Below are 6,010 nucleotides of genomic sequence, written 5' to 3'. Positions count from 1 at the left end.
AGAGCTTAACAAGCAAAATATTAATTTATACGTGAAAACAATACTGTAACTTGTTGCCCTAGGAATCCTTATTCCAAAAATCAGAAGAATACCTAGTTATAAAACATTGTTGAAAGTGTCTCATTTAGATCAAAATTTTTGTGTTTGAATGTTTAATTTGGCTTTATATTTATTTATCTCTTTTATTTACTAGCTTGATTCCAGTACATCTACCTATGCTTGGTGCACTTACAATAACAGGATTGTTACTTTTTGTATCACCTAATATCATCCTATATGCTGTATGTATGAATTTCGGATTCTCTTTAGTAAGGATTCAGATGCACACGGATATTGAAAGTGAGAATCTCATATTTTCGTCGTTTATGCCATTGTATGTTCACAAAGGAGCTTGTAAATGCTAGACTTATTCGACATTTTCTACGGTTGTTTGTTGAAATGACCTTAAGGGGTGCTTTATTTTTGCCTATTACAATTTTCAAGGGTGGTAAAACTCAAAAATCAGGGATCTAAAGGGAAAAGACAATGGCCAATAAAATTATGTACATCCCCAACAATGATACACAAAAATACCCCTTCTGTTTATTAAAATTAGTGGTTGAAACGTTTGAACACTCAACTTAATTAACCAACAAATCAAAAGTCCCCAAGGTTTTTCAGCCAATGAACATAAAAACGTTTTAATAGAACTTTGGGGACTATTGTAACAAACAGCCCATTATCCCCTCTCTCACTCTGCACTAAAATACTTTTTGTTATTGATACAAAAAAAGAACCAAAGAATGAATTCAGGGCTATCCCACACTACCTCAGGGCTAGCAAAAAGATTGATAAAAAATTATGCCAACACAATCAAATTTCTTAAAGTTGCTGGGGATCAAGGTTCCATTCAATACAGCTTAATACTTAATCTAGTAAAAGGATAGGGGGGGGGGGGGGGGGAACTATTTAACTGTTTTATGATTTTTAATATATGCATAGCACACGACTTTAATTTTCTAACTTTTTATTAATTTATTATATAATATGTGTTCCTTTTAATCATAAAAAGGAATTCTCCTTAAAATTTCTTTAGAATAATGCAAATTTCAAAGTACTACATGCATAGATTTTTATCAGGGATCCAAGATCAGACATTGGCCGATAAATTGATGTACATCCCCAATAATGATCCCTTCTGTAGATAAAATTTTTTGGTTGAAACGTTTGAACACTCAACTTAATAAAACAACCAATCAAAAATCACCAAATTCCTTAAAGTTGTTAAGTCAACGAATAATAAAACGTTATTATAAAACTTTGTAAATAAATGGATATTTATTGATGTATTGAATGTAAAATGAATAAGGAATGAGAAATTATGAGATAGATCTCGAAGAAACCATCACACAAAGTCAATTAGATTCTTTAATTCTTCAAAATTGTAGAATACAAGCTTTAATACTAAATTTCAGAAATACAATCACAAGCCTAGAACTTTTTAATGTAGAATATAGTGGTTTAGAACAAAGTGATTTTAGTTTACCTAATCTAACACATCTAGTGATCCATTCTGGCCGATTTCAAGATCTAAACTATAATTTTCTGATAGCCAATGCTTTAAACTTGACATTATTAGGACTACTTTGTGATGTAAGATCAGTTAATTTTGATTCAGATTTTAAACTTGAAAACTTGAAAGCTTTAATTGTTAAAAGTTCAGATTATTTGTATTTCCATCAATACTGCTATAACTTAGAAACATTAGTTGTGATTAAAGGATTTTTTGATCCAGATACTTATGTCAAATTTCCAAAGTTAAAAAATATAATTCTATGTGATAGTCTGACCTATATTAGTACAAATTCTTATAAGATTGTTGAAGATAATTGTGAAAGTCTACAATTCTTGGCGATTTTGTGTACCAGAATTTCTTCTAGGAAAATAGATATAACTTTTTAAAAATGGACAAGTTAACAAGAAGTGGCATGCACAGGGTTTTGATCTTCCCCTCCCCCTTAAATCAAACTGATTAGGGTGTGAGATTTCAGCTTCCTTGAAAATCACAACTTAACCCACCCAGTAAATTCAGATATCCTCTGTATCAAACAAAAATCCCTACTACTTTTGCTTGCCTACCTACGAGATATATAGAGTATAATTAGATGAATCATATCTATTTATTGTTCTCAGAGATTTTAGTTTTGATTTGCCAAATCTAAAACTATTTCTAGTGGAAAGTTGTAATCATGATGAAGTGTACTTTCTGAAAACAAGGTAAATTTATTTGGACCAAGAATAAGGTTATCTCAGGGATCTAAAGAGATAAGACAATGGCTGATAAATTGATGTAAAATGTTACACAAAATTACCAGAATTCCAGAATTCGTTTCCCCTTTCCATGTTTTCTTATGTTAACATCCTTCACAGTTATTTAGCTGGGAGGGAGGAGACAATTAGATGGTTATTACACTAGTCCCAAAGTTATACAATAACTTTTTCTCATTTGTTATCTTAATAACTTTGTGGAATTTTGATTTGTTAGTTCATTAAGTTAAGAGTCCAAACGTTTAAACCACATATTGTAATCTACAAAAGGGGTGATTTGGTGTATAATAATTGGGGATGTGCATCAATTTATCGGCCATTTAGATCTTTGGTTTTTAGAACTTTTTTTCTGCTCTAAACAATAGGTAATATCCTGCAATCTTTCAGGTACCCTCATGCTGAAGTTAGCAATATTAATTGGAAATATTGCCGCAAGATGTCACAACTGTGCCAGAAATTTCCCGCCATTTCAAGAATAATTCAGTCTGTATCAAATCAACAATGATAGTTCCAAATAATTACACAAGATGTCACAGCTTTGTCAGCATAATCTTAAGGAGCAAAATCCTAACTTTGCTGCTAATATTTTTAACATATGATAAATAACAAACATATCTTTGGAAAAATGGAAGAAAATTAATATAATTTAGATTCGTATTTGTTTGAAAGTTATTAAAAAAGGAAAGATTGATTTTTCTCTCTCATATGAACAGTTAATTTTGTTACATTCTAAGAAATCTGAATTTATTTTTCTTCAAATAAAAATTTTGCTGCAAAATGTATTTTTGAATATTGTAAAGAATGATCGTATCCAATAGTACAAAACTGCCTCTAGGGGCACTTGAGCTGGTTGGTGTTTGAAATTGACCTTCATTTTTTAAAATAGCTTAAAAAAGAAAAAGTAAGAAATTTATTTCAGGAGGTTGGTCAAATTTTGAAAAAAAAACCTAGGAAAACAGCTATTAATCATTTTCAAATTAAATGAAGATCCATCAACCACACCATTTCTGAAATTTTGGATCAAAATTCTTCTACATGCAAGAAAAATACTTGGTACTTCAGTGCCATATCATTTCTGAGATTTTCCTTCAAGATTCTTCTACAAGTAAGAAAAATACTTCCTATTTTACACCCACACAATTTCTGAGATTTTGGATCAAAATTATTTTACATGCAATAAAAATACTTGATACTTTAGGGGCCACATAATCTCTGAGATTTCCCTCAAGATTCTCTTACATGCAAATACTCGCTATTTCAGGGCCAAACCTGAGTTTTTCTCCAAGATTCTAGATACTGCAAGAAAAATAGTTGCTATTTTACGGCCACACCATCTCCTGTGAGTTTTTTCACCAAGTTTCTTCTACATGATTGGAAAATACTTGCTACTTCAAGGTTTCAATGTCTTTGAGTTTTTCCACCAAGATTCTTCTACATGCTAGAAAAAAAACTTGCTATTTTACAGCAACAGCATCTTTGAGTTTTTCGACCATAGTTCTTTTACAATAAAAATTTACACCTAGCTATTTTACGACCACACCTGCTTTGAGTTTTCCCCCAATATACTCCTTCATGCAAGAAAAATACTCGCTATTTTACGGCCACGTCATCTCTGAGTATTTCCACCACAATTCTTTTACAATAAAAAAAATTATACCTAGCTATTTTACGGCCACACCATCTCCTGTGAGTTTTTCCCCCAAGTTTCTTCTACATGAAAGGAAAAATACTTGCTACTTCAAGGTTTCAATGTCTTTGAGTTTTTCTACCAAGATTCTTCTACATGCTAGGAAAAAACTTGCTATTTTACGGCAACAGCATCTCTTTCGACCATAATTCTTTTACAATAAAAATAAATATACCTAGCTATTTTACGACCACACCATCTTTGAGTTTTCCCCCAATATACTCCTTCATGCAAGAAAAATATTCGCTATTTTACGGCCACGTCATCTTTGAGTATTTCCACCATAATTCTTTTACAATAAAAAAATTTATATCTATCTATTTTACGACCACACCATCTTTGAGTTTTCCCCCAATATACTCCTTCATGCAAGAAAAATACTCGCTATTTTACGGCCACGTCATCTCTGAGTATTTCCACCATAATTCTTTTACAATAAAAAAATTATATCTAGCTATTTTACGACCACACCATCTTTGAGTTTTCCCCCAATATACTACTTCATGCAAGAAAAATACTCGCTATTTAACAGCCACACCATCTCCACCAAGTGAGTTTTTCCACCAAGATTCTTCTTTGTGACAGTTTCAATTGAGTAATAAAGTGGATGGGATACAAAAATACAAAAAAAGTTTTCATGTATAATTTAATGGATTTTTTTTTCAATTTAAAATTTTTTTATAAGCAAAAATGTATATGGGGTATGCCCTTCACACTTTGGGCGAAGCCCCAATAAAAAAAAATTACCCTAAATAAAAAAGAAAATTAAACAAAATAGAAGACCTTTTGAAGTTGCTAAAAATAACATTTTCTAAGTTGTCGCAAATACAGGTATTAAATAAGATTTACAGCTTCTTTGATATAAATAGTGGGAAGGTTGTACTTCCCATAATGTCAAAAGTCAAACTGTTTTAAATTATGGACCATTTCATACCTATACATTTGGTTTGACTTTTTAATAGCATGTGACTAAAACCTTACACCCAATCTTATGGAATTACGAAGAAAAAAAATAACCATCTTTATTAACTTTATATTAGCTTTATAAAGATTTTCATTAATTTTATAAAATCTTCATAGTTTCTTTTGTAGATAATTTGTATCCCAACCCAAGTTTAATAGTTTAGTGCACTTACATTTATGGCAGTGTCTATGATTGATGACTTCTTAAGTATCACAGTATATTCACTGTATGAGAAGATCTGTTACTGCGCGTGTACTATTTTAGTAGCGAAGCTACTCTATAATTCACTTTGTCAGTCAGTCAGTTCGTACGTAAGGCTATGGGGGAACATAGTTTTCATTTCTAAGGATCTACAACAAAGAGTGGTCTTCAAAATGTTTGCTTGAGTGTGTATCGCATGTTTTAATCTTAAAAAGGCATCAGAGTTCATGAAAACTAATCTTGCAACAAAAAGCAAAAGATTTTTATATTTTTTTAAAAGACAAATATTTATCAGCAGGGAATTCAAGACAATTACATTGGCCTGTGGAATATATATACTGGTTACCAAAGATATTCTATTTTATGGCTCAAAAACTCTGGGTACTTTTATTAAATCTTGATGTGTTATGTATAATTATATTATGTGTGATATGTATATTGTATAATCTAGCAGTGTCAAAACTTTTCCACCAAAAATTTTTATTAACAGAAAAGTAATTTTCTTTATATCAGTTTATCAGGGGCTTCCAAGCTTTTTTATTTGGGGTGTCCCCTCCCTCTCTGCATATAAAGACATTTTCATTTCTAAAACAGACAGTTCATATACACAGGTCCATGCTCTCCTACTGGTGTCACAGAATATCCATGAAACCCGACTTTAATTTCTCCCAATCTTTAAATCTTATTCACTGCAACAGTGCTAACTAAGCTGTGAATCATTTTTATAATATTTTACATCATTCATTTTTTTGCCATGTTGTCATTCGTAGTTAGTGATGTTGCAAAGCTGCTCTATAAGTAGTTTTCTTAGAAAGTTAACGTACCAGGAAAAGAAAAGAAAAACAAAATTA

General features: G+C 31.1%; 1 long non-coding RNA gene across 1 annotated transcript; it reads left to right on the top strand.

Annotated features, from left to right (window-relative positions):
• Positions 1 to 589: 589 nt before the first annotated feature.
• LOC145304012 (uncharacterized) lies at positions 590 to 3,079 on the top strand. The gene is made up of 3 exons (XR_013873946.1): positions 590 to 882; positions 1,349 to 2,256; positions 2,695 to 3,079. It is a non-coding gene; the product is annotated as an uncharacterized LOC145304012 (long non-coding RNA).
• The last annotated feature ends 2,931 nt before the right edge of the window (positions 3,080 to 6,010 follow it).

The sequence above is a fragment of the Acartia tonsa genome, chromosome 13, assembly GCF_053477335.1.
Source record: "Acartia tonsa isolate MP-2025a chromosome 13, ASM5347733v1, whole genome shotgun sequence".
Taxonomy (NCBI): Eukaryota; Metazoa; Arthropoda; class Copepoda; order Calanoida; family Acartiidae; genus Acartia; species Acartia tonsa.
This window is presented reverse-complemented; position numbering and strand designations above follow the sequence as displayed.